We start from the raw sequence: 19076 nt of genomic DNA on the forward strand, positions 1-19076 counted from the left end.
TTCTTAAAAATTAATTCATTTTTAAAAGATTAAAACGATTAAAATTCCATTATTTCAAAATGTTCCATTACAACATAGATTTTTAATTGTTTAAATTTTTTTAATGATTAAGTTTTAATATAAACATAACTCTTGTCAGCTATCTTATCGCCAGATTAAAACCAATTTGAAAATATTATTGCACAAATATTAAGCATTTTGTAAGCCTCTCCCTTCATATTTTGTTTGTTTCTTTTTACCAAACAAAATATGGAACTCCATAGGTAACCAAATGAACATTCAGTAAAACCGCATCTCATATTTAATATACAAATGTTTATAATATTACTAATCATTAAACTGTGTAAATCTTAAAACCTAACAAAATTATAACAAAGATTAATTATTAATTGCAGTTTGAAGAAGATAAACAAAGGTTTTTAAAAAATCATTAAGTCGCTTCTTCTTTTCCATGGTTCGCATAGTTAACACAAATCTGACGTCACGGAAACATGCGGTCCATTTTTCACAATCGTTTGGCAGACCCTACATATCTATTTCTTTTTTTCTTTTTTTTTTTTTAATAGTAAGAATAAAATATTTAAATGAAAATATTTTAAACAGTAAGAACAAAACAATTTAAATCAAAATATAACACATTCGCATCTAATGGAAGAACTATGGAGACGGCGTGAAAAAGGACACGTTTTTCTGTGCCTAATTAGATGTATCCGACAGCAGTATAGATTTTAAACATTGTTTACGTTTCACATTTCTTTTGTAAAAATTGTTTCATTATCCTATTTGGTAAATTTTTAGTTTACCGACTCCTTCGCATTGATCTCTAATTTGTCGACTTTTATAGGTTTTCGGATACGCTGGGAACGAATATCGCATTTATTTTTGTGCAAACACGCAGTTATCCATATTTGAAGACATTCAGTATCCAATGTAATCTTTATCATTTTTAATAGCGGCCATCTTGTTTTTCAATAATGAAAAAAATGCCAAAAGAAGCTAAATATGCCACATGTAACTGGAATTTCCCCTCCCACCACCGGCGTTGGCGTAAAAGAAAGTAAGATTTATTGGAGGGGGAAAGAACGTAAAGAAAACACAACAAATTAAAAACAGTACTTAGAGTAATATTTATTAAAATAAATCAAAAGGTAAAACAGAACTAAATTAAATCCTTCTTAGATAAGAGAAAAATCCAGGTTGTCCTCGACGGTCATACATCTAAACAATATGATATAAATGCGGGAGTGCCTCAGGGATCTATCCTTGGACCTCTATTGTTCCTAATATTTATTAATGACCTCCCTGACAAAACTGCCTCTGAGATAGGTATATATGCTGATGAAACCACACTCTATAACAGGCATGACAGGAAAACAAATGAACACATAACTAAAAAAATGGCAAAAACACTAGAGGATGACCTCCGATCTGTAGTAGAATGGGGACAAAAATGGATGGTCACATTCAATGCTGCCAAGACTAAACTGGTTTCCTTCAATAATTACAAGAAACCTTCTCTGCCACCAATAGCAATGGCCAGTGACTCCCTATCTGAGAGCACATCTTTCAAACTCCTTGGCCTAACGTTCACAGGAAACATGAGTTGGAACAATTACATTGAAAACATCGCCAGGCCCGCTGTGAAGAAGGTAGGTTCTCTCTACCGTGCTAGAAAACTACTGACACTTCTATAAGGCCACCATTCGCCCATGTGTGGAGTATTGCTGTCATATTTGGGCTGGTGCATCTGCTGCTAGTCTCTCGCTCCTAGACAAGGTTCAGAAGAGAGTCGCCAATCTGATAGGTCCTGAACTGGCATCTAAGCTTCAGTCTCTATCCCATCGACGAAACGTTGCATCCCTCTGCCTGTTCTACAAGTATTTTAATGGTGAATGCTCTGACGAACTGCAGACACTTGTGCCCCCACGACATAAATACCCCCGACAAACCTGACAAGCAGCTAAATCCCACCCCTTCACAGTAGAGATCCCTAGATGCAAGAGAGCCTTTTACTCTAGTAGTTTATTTCCCAGAACAGCTAGACTCTGGAATTCCATTCCAGGTCCCTGCTTCCTCAACTGTACAGACATGCAGAAGTTCAAGTGTAACGTGAACCAACATCTTGCTGCCCAAATCCTTACATAGTGCCCTAGTAGTTGCTGCCCCTGATAGTAGCCCCCTACACCAAAGTGGCAATGTGCCTTGTTTGGGGTGAAAATGTAATAAAAAAAAAAAAAAAAGAACACCGACCACTAATTTGTTTTTTTTTGGGGGGGGGGGATATTCGATGTTGCAGGCCACAAATAATCAAATCTGCCGCTAATTTACGGTTTGCATGGTATTAACCTCTTTTAATTGATCTAAAAAAAAAAGAAAAATTAAGTTTTCACAATACCAAAGCATATTTTATGTTTTTCGTTCTTTTTTTGGGGAGGAGGTATTCAAATATAGAACTTGTGTACTTTAACAGTGCTTCCTCCATGGAAAAACAGTTAGTTAAACTGCAGAAGTACTTGTTAAAGTACACAATTTGAATACCCCCTCCCCAAAAAAAGAACGAAAAACATAAAATATGCTTTTGTAAACAGCTTGTGAAAACTTACTGACAGCAATATTTTTACTCTTAAATGAAGTGAAAACTTTATTTTATGAAAAATATTTCTTGTCATTTAAAATGTCTGCCATGTATTCATACACCTTGTGAAACGTCAAGTGACTACGTGCATGCACGCATTTTAGTAAGAAAGTTAAGAAAATGAATATAATTAAGTGAAAAAAAAAATTTGTCCGTTTTTGAATTTAGGAAAACTCATCCCCGGAAAACTTGTCTCCGGAAAACTTGTCTCCGGAAAACTCGACCCCAGAAAACTCGTCCCCTTTTGTTAAGTAGGAAAACTGGTCCCTTATTGAATAAATATCGATTGAAAATACATTTTATGACCGTTCTTGAAGAAGATATTGTCTTTAAAAGAGAATACACATCCCATAATATTTAAAAAAAATATTTTTACTTTTTTACTGTTGTTTTAAAAAAATTAAACTAATTTTTCTAAGTTTTCGTTTTCTACCTAGCTTTGAAAGTTTTTGGTCTCTCAACTTATTTTAAAGAGTTTATTAGTTAAAAAAATAAAAAAAAGTAATGTCGAGTGTTAATTATAAACAAAAAATGTCCGATATAAGAGGATCACGTCTTAGGAGTATAATTGCTCAAAAATAGAAAATTAAAGAAAATATTAAGGTAGATATAGTTTTAAAACGAGCTTCCCCCCCCTCCAAAAGAAAATAAATTTGTATATTTTTAGGTAATAATGCACATCCAATAATATTTTTAAAAATATTTTTATATGTTTATTGTTTTAAAAAAATTAAATTGATTTTTCTAAGTTTTCGTTTTCTACCTAGCTTTGTAAGTTTTTGGTATTTAAACTTATTTTAAAGAGTTTATTTAGTTAAAAAGAAATAACATGTAATGGGTACTGGTAGCGGTTTTAGTTCCATGCCGAACACCATAAAAAAAAACTGAGTTCTCCCTCTCCCTACGCATGCGCAAAGAACATGTTTTAGTTGCCATAGTAACTAAACGATCATGAATTTTTATTGACTTTTTTTTATAAGTTTTACTGCTTATGAATATTGAAATAAATGAAATTACTACACATTTATTAGTAATAATTTGATCGACCTTTTTTTTTTTAAATAGCATTTTCTTTTTTAATGGCGACGTTTTACTGCGATAGAAATGGTGATAGAATAATAAATTTATTTACGTTGGTTTATTTAATGTTTCGCACCATTCATTCACTTTTATCGACTTTTTCTATTTTTTTTAAATAGCATTTTTTTAAACTTTTAACTTTTTCATTTAAAATTTAGACAATTTCAATGAATAAAATAAATCATTTATCATTACTATGTGTTTTTAGTTTTGTGTGTTGAATGAAACTTTTTTTCATTACAAAAAAATATTTTAAAAAAATATTACTAATAAATGTGTAGTAATTTCATTTATTTCAATATTCATAAACAGTAAAACTTATAAAAAAAAGTCGATAAAAATTCATGATCGTTTAGTTACTATGGCAACTAAAACATGTTCTTTGCCCATGCATAGGGAGAGGAAGAACTCAGTTTATTTTTATGGTGTTCGGCATGGAACTAAAACCACTACCAGTACCCATGTAAAGTCGCACTCGACATTACTTATTAAATAATTTTGAACAAAAAAATGTCCAAAAATTACAGAAAATACTGAGGTAGATACAGTTTTAAAACGAGCCGCCAAAAGAAAATACATTTGTATATTTTTATGTACTACAAGTGCCTCCAAAATGACTTTTAAACGATACCTTCCCCCCCCCCTCTGACTTTTTTTTTTTTTACATAGGCGTCACCACTTATCAAGGCCGATAGGCCACTCAAGGATAAGGGTTAAAGAGTGTAGAGTAGTCAAAAGGACAATATAGTAATCGATAGTAATGGAAGTTTGGTAAATTTGTTAACTTAAGTGGAACGGCTAATCAGAAACTTGTTAACGTTGGACTTGAAGACAATCATATTATAGAAAGCTGGAAAGCAGGAAAACGGAAGACAATTCCACAGGCGTGCAGTTCTAAGAAAGAAGCTTTGATCATGGAATCTATGTTTAGGTTTAGGTACAGATAAAGAGTGGGGAAAATTATTGATAATGTTTTCAGCTAGTCTAGTGTTTCTTGTGAAAGTTTGGCGAGGGGGGACCATAGATTGAAGCTCAGTTGAACACTTTCCATGAAAATAACGATAAAGCATACACAAACTCGCAACATCTCTTCTGTGAGATAGAGGTTGCAGCAAAGAGAAAAGGACATCTCCTACCAGGCCACGAAGTCTATTTTGAACCCTATCAAGGCAGGAGAAGTCTTTTCTAGCAGTTCCTGCCCATATGTGGCAACAGTATTCAATCCTTGGACGTATCTGGCTCTTATATAGATAGATTTGCATCAGCAGTGAGATATCTACTGGATCGATAGAAGGATCCGACCATTTTTCCAGCGGCCTTGGCAACAGATTTGATGTACGTATTCCATTTGAGATCAAGAGTAAAAAGGTCAAGCCCAGAAGCCTGTCAAAACTTGAGGCTTCCCCAAGACGAGAGCCATTCATTTTAATTGATGCCAGATGGGGATCAGAGCGTTGATGATGTAAGGATAGAAGCTTGGTTTTAGATGCATTAAAAGTAACGAACCACTCCTTTCCCCATTGTACGACGTGATCAAGATCAGAGGAGAGAGAATCGGAGAGAACTTGGTCATTTACTGTCTTAGATGTGCTACCATAGATGGTAGTGTCGTCAGCAAAAATGTCTACGAATGATGTAAGGATGTGATTTGGAAGATCATTAATGTAGATCAGGAAAAGAGTTGGGCCCAGGATGGACCCCTGAGGGACTCCAGCATTTATACTGTGAGCTTCTGATTTTTGACTTTCGAAATAATAACGTTATTATTTCAGCGCGGTACCAAAATTACATATAAGACCGTGTTTTCTTTTTTGTTGTTTTGTTTTCAAGAATTATTTAAACTGAATTACTTCTTCTAAATAAAATAATTGCTTTCTTTGATAATACATGTTTCCTTTCTTTATTTTTGTTTCATAATGACACAAAAAGTGTTAAAACTAGAGTATTTTTTAAATAAATATTTGGTTTCGTTTTTCGTATCTTGACTCCGTTATCAAGTTTATTTTTTTAAGCAAGAGTTAAAAATATTTTTTTTTAAATATTATAGAGGTGCATATGTCGTGATAATACATACTTTGGAAGCATTGATAAACAGACTCGAAGGTGGTGTAAAATGCGTTCTTTATTGTCTAGTAGTAAACGTTGCACTGAGAAACAATGGCGGACGAGATTCATACGTCACGGGCCAAGGGGCATAACTCTAGGCGACTAATAGTCTCTTAGCCTATATTATGACATCCCTTCCCTTCCATATATATGTATATAGTCCAAGGGCGATATTTAGCCTTTATCTGATTAAGGGATAACATAATCTCTAATATATTATTTAGCTTGTCTCCATTGTTCTAGGGTAATGGTATTGTCTCTTTTTTTTAGGATAGTGTAACCTATAAGTTCAGTTTCTGAGGAGCATTCACTCGTCTCTGAGATCTTCTTAATTCGGGGGTGAGTTTCTCAGTTCGGGTGTGAGGCGTGCCGCTGGAGTGTTGTTCGGTGGTCGGCTGTTCGATTTGTTTAGGGGGGGGACCTTCCTTCTGGGTGGGATCCGGTGGAGAGTCGCTGGGGCGAGGTTGGTCGGATCTATTTGCGGTTGTTGATCTCCTCCCAGCTGGTCTGAGGAACTGCCTGTTCCTTCTATAGGTGTTACCGTTCTCAGATTCAACTATGTAGGATCTGGGTGTCACGCTGGAGCGCTGAATTTTTCCAGGCTCCCATATCTTTGCTTTTTCCTGCTGGACATAGACATTCTGTCCTGCATGTAGGCGGGAGTGGTGTCTGTTATGTTTCCTGTCATAGCAGACCTTAGAATGATCTTTCTGTTTCTGTATGGCTGTCCTAGTCTGCTCATCGCCAAGTTGTTGCTTGGATACTAGGGGTGTCCGTATTTTTCGTCCGTTGAGTAACTCTGCCGGGGACTTAATGTCTGATGACAGTGGCGTGGCTCTGTAAGCCATCATTGCTAGGTAGCTGTCTTGACCAGTTTCCCCTGCCTTCGTCAAAATTTTCTTGCATGTTCCCACCATTCTTTCGGCGAATCCGTTAGACTTGGGGTAATGTGGGGACGATGTCCTGTGTTGGAAGCTGTACGTCCTGGCAAAATCTTTGAAATCTTTACTTGTAAATTGTGGACCATTGTCCGAGTACAAGATTTCCGGCACTCCTTGTTCCTCAAATATCGTCTTAATACTTCTAATAACGGATATTGATGAGGCGGACGGAAGGCGTCGTACGAAGGGGTTTCGGCTGTACTGATCTGCCACAAGCAGATATTCTTTCCCTGCCAATGTGAACAAGTCTGTGCTGACGTACTGCCAGGGGTACGTAGGGGTTTCGTGCTGGAGTATTGATTCGGGCGGGATACTGGCTTGGTATTTCTGGCATGTGTGGCACTCTCGGACTATATCTTCTATGTCCTTATTTAACCCTATCCAGTACACCGCTGAACGCGCTCGTAACCTCGTTCTCTCTACTCCTTGGTGTGAAGCATGCAGCTCTTCCAGTATGCCTCTTTGCAACGAGGCTGGGATAATGATTCTCTGGCTCTTGAGTAGAATTCCATCCTGGACCCCAATCTCATCTCTGAAATTCCAGAATGGCAGGAGAATTCCTGGGCAGTCAGCCCGGTTGGAAGGCCAGCTGGTCAATACCATGCTTACAAGTTGCTTTAGGAGTGGATCCTGGGATGTTTCCACTCTTATATCTTCAACTCTCGTCGGCGCAAAGTTGAGGTATGAGATCATGCTATGGACGTTGAGATCGATCCCTTCAATGTGCCCACTGGGTCTGGGTGCTACTCGTGACAAGCAGTCTGCAATTGGAACTGTTTTTCCTGGGGTATATTTTACAGTAAAATCATATCCCTCGACCTTCAATAACATTCTAGCCAGTCTTGGGGGTGCTTGTGCTAGATTTTTCAATGCTATCGACTCCAATGGCTTGTGATCCGTATGAATTGTCGTTTTGTGGCCCCAAACGTAACTGTGAAATTTCTCCAGGCCAAAGACGATAGCCAACATCTCCCTCTCTATGTTTGAGTAGCGTGTTTCTGGTCCGGAAAGTGCTTTGCTCGCGAATGCTACTGGTCTGTCGTTTTGTAGCAGAGCCGCACCTATACCCATTGAAGACGCATCTACCTGTAGCACTATTGGTTCTTTAGGGTCGAAGTATCGGAGTGTCGTATGATTTCCGATCTCTTTTTTGATTTCTTTGAATGCCTGTTGCTCCTGTGAAGACCATGTGAAGTCATTCTTCTTCGATGTTAACTCACGTAGGGGTTTTGTCAGTGTCGCGAGTCATGGAGAGAATTTGTTCAAGTAGTTCACCAGGCCTAGGAAGCTGGTGAGCTGCTTTGCATCCTCGGGGGGTTGCATCTGTGTGATCGCCTCTATTTTCCGGGGATCTGGCTTGACACCGTCTCTTGAGATTATGTGGCCGTAGAAAGGGATTTCGGAGGTTTTCACCACAAATTTCTCTGAATTAAACCTGCAGTTTCTTTCCCTTGCTCTAAACATTAGCTGCCTCAGTGCCTTGTCATGGTCACTGCCGTCTTCCTCGAATCCGTACACTACTATGTCGTCGCATATGGATAGGACATTTTCGAGGTCTCCGAAGTTTTCCTGCATGGCTCTTTGGAACTCATCTTGGGCAGATTTGACTCCCATGGGGTACCTGTTGTACATGTATCTGCCATGTGGGGTAATGAATGTTGTGAGACGTCTCGACTTTTCGTCCAGTTTCAAATGCCAGTAGCCGGACTTGATATCGACTTTTGTGAACCATCTAGCGTTGTCTAGTTCCGCAGTGATGTCTTCGAATGTCGGAGTCGCATAGTGTGGTCTGTGCACTGCTTTATTTAAGTCTCGGGGGTCGAGGCATAGCCTGACCGATCCGTTCCTTTTAGTGGTACAGACGAATGAGTTTACCCAGGGCGTTGGGTCCTTTACAGGGGAAATTATTCCCTGGGCCTCTAAGGAGTCCAACTCCAATTTCAACTTTCCTTTTAGGGATATTGGGACTCGACGTGGTGGGTGGACAACTGGTGGTACTTCGGGGTTTAAATGGATGGTGTGTTCACCTGGCAGACAACCAATGGAGTCGAATACGTCTGGAAATTCCTCAATGATTTTCCTCCTTTCTCCAAGGTTTCCCATCGTACATGGTTCCTGCACGGGGACCGGTTTCATGTCGTGCGGGGGAGTAGGCCGGGATGCTTTGTCCGTCACATGAGTTGTGTCCGTTTTTATAGCCAAGTTAAGGGTGACTAGCCCTAATTCTCTTGATGTTTGGAGTCCTATTAGTATAGGGTCTCTTGATTTCACCACGTGAAAGGTCGCTTTAACGAACTTGTCGCGGGATCTGACCCCTAAACGACAGGTCCCTTCTTGGTCTATCGTTGAGCCTCCAAACGCAATTAGCCTTATAGCTGATTTTTCCAGTGGTACTCCTTTCAGTTCCTTGAATACCTGTTTAGGTAACAGGTTGCTCATTGCACCTGTGTCGATTTTCGCGTCAACCTCTATTTGGGCTTTGCTGTTGCCTATCTTCAGTTTTGTGAAAGCTTCTGTGGTCGCTAACGGTAATTCCTTTACTGTGTGAAAGTACAGCTCCTCTGTGGAACTGTCGTCGTTGCTACCCATATGTGCTGCTGCCATGTGGATTTTATTCTTATTATATTTCCTCTGTGGCTGGAATGACTGTCTGCGTGTGTGCCCCTCGTCTCCCATTTTAGAGTGGCAAACTTTAGCAAAGTGTCCCTTTTTATTGCATTTTAGGCAGTATTTGCCTTTAGCTGGGCATTTATATTGATGGTGTTTTGTGCCACAATTACCACATGTGGTAGGTCCACTGGGCTGTCTGGCTCTAACTGCGAGTGTAGAGCTGTCTTCTACTGCTGTTGTACGTAATGCTTCCATTTGTTTACACGTGGCTTCTTCTGTCTCGACGATTCCGAGTGCTTTCTCGATCGTGAGATCGCTTCCTTCTCTTATTAGGGACTTTTGTGCAGACTGTAAATAAATACCGAATATGAATAGGTCCAACACAATGGTCTCTTTTAAAAACAATATCTCCTTCAAGAACGGTAATAAAATGTGTTTTCAATCGATATTTATTCAATAATGGACCAGTTTTCCTACCTAGCAAAAGGGGGATTTTTCCAGGTACGGGTTTTCCAGAGACGAGTTTTCCCGGGACGAGTTTTCCGAGCACCTCCGTTTGTATATTGGAAAGCGGAACAATATCCGGAAAGGTGAGGGGGGGGGGGCTCATTTCGGTATTGAAAACGAAAAATGTTTTGGGGACCATGTTTTGGCTCTGTTTGGCTGTTTTGGCGGTTTTTCGTAAATGGGAAACAAGATGGCCGTCAGCAAAAACAATAACGATTACGTTGGATACTGAATGTCTTCAAATATGGATAACTGCACGTTTGCGCAAAAAATAAATGTGGTATTCGTTCTCAGCGTATCCGAAAACCATTCGAGTCGACAAATTAGAGGTGAATGACGAGGGGTCAGTAAACTAAAAAAAATAACTCAAATTTATTTAGTTTTTATTTTGTTCATTTTTCTGTTAAATAGTTATAAATATACATAACTCGTTGAATAAATACTTATAAATATGTATCATTCGTTCTGTATAGTTTCTTATAAATAAAAAGGTTTAAATATATGTTCGTTTTAAAAATGGAATTCACGGTTTCACCGGTGTAGATATTTGGCGTGTCCCTCTCTCTTAAAAGTACCGGGTCGGCCTGTAATGCTGGCCATCTGTGCAAATTCGCCGAAGCGCTCCCATTATCCCAAAGAACCAGCTATGTAAACACTTTGCAATATTTTTCAATAATTATTTACAACAAATTTTCTTTACAATCAATGGTACGTAGTTTAGTCAAGACATTAAAAGAATGAAAATATCGAAAAAAGTTTAAATTGTACGCATCAGTTATGGAATGAAGTTCTCCGAAAAAGAATTTAACTTAATTTAATCAAGTAGTTTTTATTTTACAGTGAAAAAACAATTTGTTATGATACCGGGCCAAAGGTTCGATTTTTAGGAAGAAAAGCTAGTTATTAAAGATGGGGAGGGAGTGTCCGCGCTTTACATGGAGTTATCTCCCGTGTCGTTTCTAAAATTCACACAAAAATTTTTAACAAATCGAAGATGTCTGCCTTCAACGCGCTCTTATAAAAATGTTTTTCCGCTGTAAAAAAAAAAAAAAACTACTCGATCAAATTAAGTGTCATTCTTAACATGGGGAGGGGGGGTGTTTTGTACCTATTTTGGTAAAATCCATTGAGTGCGTATGGTGGATTGGTGGTTATATGAGAAAATAAAGCTGTGTATACATTATAAATGTTTCTTTTCTGTGTCTTATGTTATACATTAATACATTAGGGGCAATTTCGAGTTATAAGTTTATTTACTGCACCCATCTGAACTAGAGAAAATCACGATTTAAATGTGTATGCTTCGTCTAAATAACTAACGATGAATATCTAATATGGCCGCCGCCCAGACGGGTGATCAAAAAACTTTGAACTCGAAATGACCCCTAATGTAGGTACTAATGTATAACATTAGACACAGAAAAGATACAAACCCTAAGTTGACATATATTCTGTAGTTTTTTTAATAGTATTTTGTCTAGTTTATTATTTATAATACCTTTTCGCAAACTTAACCTGTTAAAGAGAGAGTCGGGCGCCATTTTGAATTTTCCAATACATCGGTAAACACTGTATGTTTTTCGAGCTGAATAAACACGTTACATTGAATAAAAACACAAAAAATATATCCAGTTAGGTAGAAAAGTAACTTATCTTGCCGTTGATAACATTTGTTATATATTTGTTTTTTGACAACTTTTTCGAATCTATGTGTACAATAATACAAACCCCGCCGCTGAAATACACATTTGCCTTTATTTTTTTTAATCAACAGTAGCTTTGAAAAGGGGTTAGTTTATTGCTAATCGCTTGAAGCGCCCTACCGAGGAATATTTTTTGCGTGTATGCGGGGAAACAGAGTGCCCACTGGTTTTTTAATCCCCACTTTTCTAGATTTTTTTTTCTCCTGTGTGAGTGAGTAGTCGCATAAACAAGGAAGTTCGTCAGAACAAATTTTTTAAATTGCCTTTTTAAAAATTATAAAATAAATGTGTTCTGCTTTTATGCGGAGACAAATTCAGTTTTTTCAAAAGGAAAATCAACAAATTGGCAAATGATTTTTCGATTTCACAAAAATCCGTAAGAGTAAGAAAAAAAGAAACATTGATTTTTCAAAAAGCGACATTATGAAAAGAAGAAGGAAAAAAAAGTGTGAGATAGATTAGTTAAACTGAAGACAATAAAATATTTTTAAAAATTAACTTACGTCAAAAATTGAATTCAACTTTTGAAAAAACAATCTTGTGAAAAGTGAAAGAATACAAACTGAAACTAAAAATATTTGACACATGTTACTAAGAATTTTTTTAGTTTCAGTTTGATAAATAAAAATGAAACTAAAAATTTCGTGAAAGAAACACGTTCTTCCGTTGAATTAGTCCATCCACCACCCCCCGCCGATAGAATGAGATTCTACTTTTATTAGGCGATATGTGTAGCCGCATTTAGGAAAACTGGTTCCCGGAAAACTCGTCCCCTTTTGCTAGGAAGGAAAACTGGTCCCTTATTGAATAAATATCGATTAAAAACACATTTTATACATATTCAAATAATGCTTTTGCCACCGATTTTTGGCCTCAAATCGTACGTTCAAAAAGTTTTCGTGTTTAAATAAACCCAAGAAAACCTTTTGCGCATATGCTTTTGAAGCAATCATTAAATAAAAAACACTGTTCCCCGAGAAGTACTAAATTTTTTAAAGAAAATATTTGTTTTATTTGATAATATAAGAAGTGGGGTTAGTATTACTGTACACATAGATTCGAAAAAGTTGTCAAAAAAAAACAAAAAAATAAACAAATATATAACAAATAAATGTTATCAAAGAAAGGCAAGATAAGTTACTTTTCTACCAAACTGGATATATTTTTCGTGTTTTTATTCAATGTAACATGTTTATTCAGCTCGAAAAACATGCATACCGATTGGAAAATTCAAAATGGCGTCCGACACTTTCTCGGAGAGGGTGAGCTTGGGAAAAGATATTATAAATAATAAACGAGACAAAATACTGTTAGAAATTCGCTCGATATATGTTACCGTGACATGAGTTGACATATATTCGGTTGTTTTTTAATAGTATTTTGTCTAGTTTATTATTTATAACATCTTTTCCCACACTTACGGTGTTAAAGAGACAGTCAGATGCGCCATTTTGAATTTTCCAATACATCGGTAAACACTGCATGTTTTTCGAGCTGAATAAACATGTTACATTAAATAAAAACACAAAAAATATATCCAGTAAGGTAGAAAAGTAACCTATCTTGCCTTTGATAAGATTTATTGGTTATGGTTAACTTTCGTCACCCGTTGTTTACAAAGCCATTTGCCGGAAGTGACGTTTTATCTACGGATGATCAAAACCGTATAGAATGAACCTTTTTTTTTTATATAAGTTTTATTCAAACAGGCTTTATTTGAACTTAATGGACTTTTTTTTGTATTTATTAACTGTTTTATTCTTTTTATCAAACAAAAATAGAATTTTTATATTGACATATTATGGACTGTTTTTCGAACATCGAAATTTTAAAATTAGTTTTATTAAAAAAAAAAAAAAGACGGTGTTTTTTTTTTTTAAATGAAATTCTAAACTTAGGAAAACTCGTCCCCGGAAAACTTGTCTCTGGAAAACTCAACCTCGGAAAACTCGTCCCCTTTTGCTAGGTAGGAAAACTGGCCCCTTATTGAATAAATATCGATTGAAAACACATTTTATGACCGTTCTTGAAGGAAATATTGTCTTTAAAAGAAAATACACATCCCATAATATTTTTATAAAATATTTTTACTTGTTTACTGTTGTTTTAAAAAAATTAAATAAATTTTTCTAAGTTTTAGTTTTCTACCTAACTTTAAAAGTTTTTGGTCTTTCAACTTATTTTAAAGAGTTTATTTAGTAAAAAAAAAAAAAAAAAAAAAAGTAATGTTGAGTGTTCCTTATGAACAAAACGAATTCAGGAAAACTCGTCTCCGGAAAACCCGTCCCCGGAAAACTCGTCAAAAAAATAAATTTGTATATTTTTTAAGTACTGCACAAGTGTACAAGTGCCCCCGAAATGACTTTTAAACGATACCTTCCCCTCCCAATGTTAAGAATGGCTTTCGAAATAATAACGTTATTATTTCAGCGCGATACCAAAATTACATGTTTTCTTTTTTGTTTTGTAATAAGACAAGAATTATGTATACTGAATTAATTCTTCTAAATAAAATAATTGCTTTCTTTGATAATACGTGTTTTCTTTATTTATTTTTGTTTCGTAATGACACAAAAAGTGTTAAAACTAGAGTATTTTTTAAATAAATATTTGGTTTCGTTTTCCGTATCTTGACTCCGTGATCAAGTTTCGAAATTTATTTTCTTTTGGAGGTGGGGGCGGCTCGTTTTAAAACTATATCTACCTCACTATTTTCTTTATTTTTCGAACATTTTTTGTTAAAAATTATTTACTAAGTAATGTCGAGTCTGACATTACTTGTTATTTCTTTTTAATTAAATAAACTCTTTAAATAAGTTTAAATACCAAAAACTCACAAAGCTAGGTAGAAAACGAAAATTTAGAAAAATCAATTTAATTTTTTTTAAAACAATAAACATGTAAAAATATTTTAAAAAATATTATGGGATGTGCATTATTACCTAAAATTATACAAATTTATTTTCTTTTCGAGGGGGGGGGGGCTCGTTTTAACTACCTTAATATTTTCTTTAATTTTCTATTTTGGAACAATTATCCTCCTAAGACGTTATCCTCTCATGTCGGACATTTTTTGTTCATAAGTAACAGTTCGACATTACTTTTTTTTTTTTTTTAAACTAAATAAACTCTTTAAAATAAGTTGAAAGACCAAAAACCTTCAAAGCTAGGTAGAAAACTAAAACTTAGAAAAATTAATTTAATTTTTTTAAAACAACAGTAAACAAGTAAAAATAATTTTTAAAAATATTATGGGATGTGTATTCTCTTTTAAAGACAATATCTTCTTCAAGAATGGCCATAAAATGATATTTATTCAATAAGATATAGTCAACAACCTCAGCAGGAATAACCTTCTAAGTGACACACAATATGGTTTCCGCTCTGCAAGATCTACCACAGATGTGCTGACGGTTATATCCCACAGGATTAGTGAATCTCTTGACAAAGGCTTCCTTTCTAGGGGAATTGCTCTTGACATATCAAAGGCCTTTGACAAGGTATGGCATAAGGGTCTACTTCACAAGATTTCCAGCTACGGTATAACTGGAAATGTTTTCTCAATCATTAAATCATTTCTCTCTGATAGGCTCATAAGAGTAGTGGTAGATGGACAAAAATCGGAGGCCTGCAATATAAATGCTGGAGTCCCTCAGGGGTCAATCCTGGGCCCAACTCTCTTCCTGATCTACATCAATGACCTCCCTAAACACATACTTAAATCATTCATTGACATCTATGCTGATGACACGACCATCTACGGCAACACATCAAAGGCTGTAAATGACAAAGTTCTCTCTGATTCTCTCTCCTCTGATCTCGAGCGCGTGGTTCAGTGGGGGAAGATGTGGCTAGTTACCTTTAATGCATCCAAAACCAAACTCCTATCCTTACATCATCAACGCTCTGATCCCCATCTGGCATCAATTGTGATGGATGGCTCTCGTCTGGGTGAGGCCCCGTGTTTTGACAAGCTTCTGGGTTTGACCTTTACTCCTGATCTGAAATGGTTTCCGAAATTTTACTTTAAAGATTCTTGTCACCATCACACAGTGCAAGTGGGGTGGGAGATGGGCTGCCTTGAGCGACTGACTCGCTGGCTTTGTGAATTCCTTCCCTTTTTGCCCGGTACACGTATCTAGTAGTCGGCCTTTAACTGACCTGTGAGTGTGTGCGCTTCTCTCTCGCCCCATCTCCCTTTTTACCTCTCTCTCTCTTTCTCTATCTCTGTCCCAATTTGAAACGACCTGTCCGTTCTTCCTCCTTTTTGCCCTTGGCCATTGGCCAATCAGGATCCTTGTGGAATGCCCCGTTTTATGTGCCCTTTTAAAAAAAATCAGTTTGGAGGTTGGCCATCTTGGAAGAAGCATCCTTTAGACTCCGTTGCTGACCGTTTTTCGGCAACGTATTTTGTATATTTTTTTATCCTTTTCTGACAGTGGAGTGCCTTTTTTTTAAGGAATGTATTGAAGTGTTTGTAGGCAGCTCCCTTTCAAAGAAGAACATTCGACGTGCCGTCGATAAATTTCATTTTATTTAAACGTTGGGTAGAGAGCCCAACTATAAGAACAGTGTCGGAATTTTTGAGTAAAGTGCTTACTCCGAAGAAAGGAGGAATAAGGAGAGAGAGAGAGAGACACTGACAACCCTTCATGAAAAGGAGAGTGGACCATTTGTTTGGAACCCTATTTCGGGCGAGAAAGACATTTTAAAAAAACCTTTGAAGGTTCGTTTATTTGTGAAAAAACGCGTCTTAAAGGACTCCCTGTTTTGAAATGTTTATTCTCTTTTCATTCAGACTTCAAGTAAGCCTTTGATATTAAGAACATTTTATATATTTTGAAAAGTCTCCCTTTTTAGAGACCATTTTAATGTGAATTTTTGCCCAGTTGCCTTTTTTCCTTTTTATATTGAATGCCTTTTTGTTTTTGATTTTTTCTCCCTTTTTTTTCTCTCTATTTGTTACTTAGTAAATTTTATTTTACAAGCTTTTGGGAATTCAAAGCAACCAGCCACCTTTTTCTTTAAATAAACATTTATAATTCTAACAGTTTACAGGGTCTCAATTAATTACCTTTTATTTCTCTTTGTGTTGTTGCATGATATTATTTTCTCTTTTTTTTACCCCAATCGTTTCCCAAAAAGACGAGTTTTGGCGACACCCCCAGAAATTTTCGTCACTTTGCTTTGAAGGTTCTCATGTCTTATTCGTTTACAAACAACATGAGACATTTTTCTTTAACGCACAACACTTTGTCTTCGTATTTCCATAGCTTATGAATTTACTAACTGTATAAGATATTTCTTTAAAATTCTAAGCATTTTTGCTAATTACTAAACCACGTGGTCGGGACGCTGAACACGTTGGTAAATTTATTCCATTAGTCCTCTTAACACATCCTATTTTTCTTTCTCTTCTCTATACTTAGAATTTCTTTATTAAAATTAAAATTTTGAACAGACCCTTTTGTTCCAAGGTTGCAGGTTGTTTTATTCCCAATAATTTTACGTTTTATTGAATGTTTTATTGGTCATTTTTGTAAGCTGACATCTCTCATTTCCAACTTGCACTGTGTGACGTTTCCCATGCCATAGTTTCCCGCCTCTTTTTTAAAATTTTGTCCGTTGGGACGCCATTTTGAAAATTCTTATAACACAAATTCTAACCCTTTGTTTTGCATTTTTTGGTAGAAGTTGCTACCCATATATTTAAAAAAAAATAATTTTGTGATATTCGTCCACGTTAATTTTATATTTTAATATTAACAAGAGATTTATTTCTCATTAGTTAATTTAATGGTTCTTATTCATTTTGTATATCTAAATGTTGTAATGCCTGCCACGTGGTACATTTTGGCACTCCCGTGCCTGGGGTGAATATTTAGATTAAAGTTTGAGTTTCTTCAGCTTTAGTTTGTCCTCAGTCTGAGAAAGACGAATTCCTTTGTAGTTTTGACACATATGTTCCCTCCTTCTCTAGAACTGAGCCTCCTTTGTTCCTAAAAGAAATTGTATAACGGATTATTGGAGTTTTAAGCTGTCTTATTAATTATATACATAATGGATTCCCCCACTTTTGACTTACTAGTCAGAAGACGGGATTTATGTAAGGGCGATGTAGAGACAATAGTCGAATTCATTGAATCTTCCACTAATCTTACGAAAACAGGGTTTTCTTCACAACATGAAAAAATTCTAGAAAAGTTAGAGTTAATAGACAGGCTAAATGAACAAATAGTAAATGGTTATATCGAGTCGGACATGAAAGATGTTGTTGATAGACACCATAAAACTGAGACCCTTTTTCAGGCAAAAATAACTGCCTTTTTAGGTAACACTGTTGAAAAATTTTTGGAGAACGCCCCTCCCTCAACCTCAGCTAAAACAAGCTTTCTTGAATCCCACTATAATGTAACCCCCAAGCTGAAATGCCCGTTTTTTGACCCAGCAAGTTTGGATAACGACAAGCTGGCTTACCTAAATTTCTACCGGGAGTTTGAGAATTGTGTGCTGAGTGTGGGAAGCAAGTCGCTCATGTTGGTGATTTTAAAGAATCACCTCAAGGGTTACGCTCACCAAATAGTAAGCCACCTCTCTATTTCGGATGCTAATTTCGATACAGCTGTCGAAATTTTGGAACGGGAGTTCCTAGATAAGAAGTATATAATAAATTATATTTTTAAGTCCCTTAGTGACTCTAAACCTCTTAAGGATTCCGGTGGTGAGAGCATCAAGATATTCTTGACCAGGATTAAGGCTCAGATATATGAGCTTAGAAATTCCTTTGAATTGGATTTCTTGTAGGAGGGTACTCCAGGTAATCAACTTCTGAGTTGTATTATCTTCGAAAAACTCCCTGCGTTGTTTAGACGGGAGATTATTCGTTTGGTGGGTGATAACTACCCCTCTCTGAGCGACATTCTGGACAACTATTCGGACGTGATTCAACGTTGGAAATCACTAGAACTGGGCCGAGCTTTCCTGTAAGGCCGGTTGTCAAACAGAGACCCTTCAGTACTAAGTTTAAACCTAGTAGTATCAGCAAGAAGCCCGCCACGTTGGAGAATTTCTTTGTGAAGCCCGAGCCGGTGCAATATAAGTGCAATTTTTGCCGGTGCAACACTCATGCTGCTTATTATTGTACTAAGTATGCATTGCTTAAAGACCGTCTACAACATTGCAAAGCTGTTAAGTTGTGCGTCCGCTGCACTAGCCCTGCTCATACCTCCGAGAGTTGTCCGGGTAATAAAGGTCGCCTCCGGCCATGCTGGAAGTGCCAGAGCTGTAAACATGCAGGTGCTTTGTGCCTTGACATGGGGAAGGCTCAGTTGACGGCTAATCCTTGCCTGCAGATGGGGGATGCAAATCTTCTTCTGCCTATAATAGAGATTAAGTTAGTTTGCGGTGATGTAGAAAAGACTTTTAATTGTTTAGTGGATTCAGGCAGCCAGCGCTCCTATTTATCTGATGGAGTATTGGATATTTTGAATTGTC

The 19076-nt window shown here is 36.6% G+C and overlaps 1 protein-coding gene across 3 annotated transcripts in view; it reads right to left on the reverse strand.

Moving 5' to 3' along the window:
* The window catches only part of LOC145245989 (uncharacterized), a 325168-nt gene extending 312899 nt beyond the window's left edge, over positions 1-12269 (reverse strand). The window contains exon 1 of one of the 3 annotated variants that reach the window (XM_080107785.1): positions 12086-12269. The gene's annotated coding sequence lies outside the window, so the exon portion shown is untranslated. The remainder of the gene's footprint in view (positions 1-12085) is intronic. The other 2 variants (XM_080107786.1, XM_080107788.1) reach the window with 2 other exon arrangements.
* Positions 12270-19076: the final 6807 nt, after the last annotated feature.

The sequence above is a fragment of the Euprymna scolopes genome, chromosome 23 (genome assembly GCF_053919585.1).
Source record: "Euprymna scolopes isolate OS-2025 chromosome 23, ASM5391958v1, whole genome shotgun sequence".
Classification (NCBI taxonomy): Eukaryota; Metazoa; Mollusca; class Cephalopoda; order Sepiida; family Sepiolidae; genus Euprymna; species Euprymna scolopes.